Here is a 1,399-nt window from a genome sequence, read left to right as displayed (position 1 = left end):
TGTGTGTGTGGTGTGGTGGCAGCAGTGTATGTGTGTGTGGTGTGGTGGCAGCAGTATGTGTGGTGTGTATGTGGTGGTAGTGGTATGTGTGTGGTGTTTGTATGTAGTGGTAGTAGTGTGTGTGTGTGTGTGTGGTGTGTGTGTGTATGAGGTGTGTGTGTGTGCTGTGTGTGTGTGATGTTTGTCTGTATGTGGTGCATGCATGTTGAGGTCAAAGGATAGCTTTCCTAAGTTGGCTCCTTCCTACCATGATATGGGTTCCAGGGATCAAACTTAAATTTTCAGTCTGGTGATAAGTGCCTGCAGAACCATCTCCCCAGCCTGGATTTTTTTTCTCTATTCAACATGATTTTCTTGAAAACCAACAAAGATGCTACAAGTGGCAAAAGCTCTTTCCTTTTTTGCTGCTCTGTAGTATTCCATGGAATAGATTTACCAGTGTGCTTAAAATGAGTCCACTAAAGGACATCTGGGAGAGGTGTTTTCCACTCGGGGCTACTAGAAATGAAGTTTATAGAACAAGCATGCAGAAGTTTTGTCTGATTATTAAGTTGATTTCTCTAGGGTAAATGGCCAAGGGCATAGCTCCTGGTCTTCGTTAGGTGTTGAGTCATGTGAGAGCTGCCGTATCTCTTCCACGGTGACTTTGCATGTGGTGTGCACACTGACAAGGCGTAAGTGTGCACAGTCTGGTGGCTCTGCATCCTCACCAGCTGCCAGCACTGCCACACATTTTCACTTTAGCAGTTCTGACGATGCCGTGCACCCTTTCATGTCCATTTGACATTGTGCATTGCTTTTAGTAAAATGTCTGTTCACGTCTTTTCCAGTTTTCCCATTGGTTTGATGTTTGTGGGGGTTTTGTTTGTCTTTCTTTCTTTCTTTCCTTTTTAAAAAGTTTTTTGAGGCAGGGTTTCTCTGTGTAACTACCTTACTGTCCTGGACCAGGCTGGCCTCAAACTCACAGATATCTGCCTCTGACTCCCAAGAACTGGGATTAAAAGATGCACCACCACTATTTGACTGTTTTTTGTTTTTTATTTTTATTTTATTTATTTTTTTTTGAGGCAAAGTCTCACTGTATAACCCCACTACTCTGGAACTTATGACATAATACAAACTGGCTTTGAACTCACAATCCTGGCACAAGCTTCTGAGTGGGCTTGTAAGTGTGTGCCACCATATCTGGGTGTCTGGGTTTTAACTGCTGGGTGTTGTGAGTTCCTTGCTGGGTATATAGTTTACAAATATTTTCTTCAAGTCTGTAAGTTTTTCATCTCTTTTATGCTGTTGTCAATAGAGTTTTTTTTTTTTTTTTTTTTTTTTGGTTTTTCGAGACAGGGTTTTTCTGTGGTTTTGGAGCCTGTCCTGGAACTAGCTCTGTAGACCAGGCTGGTCT

Source organism: Microtus ochrogaster, unplaced genomic scaffold (assembly GCF_000317375.1).
Source record: "Microtus ochrogaster isolate Prairie Vole_2 unplaced genomic scaffold, MicOch1.0 UNK6, whole genome shotgun sequence".
Classification (NCBI taxonomy): Eukaryota; Metazoa; Chordata; class Mammalia; order Rodentia; family Cricetidae; genus Microtus; species Microtus ochrogaster.
This window is presented reverse-complemented; position numbering follows the sequence as displayed.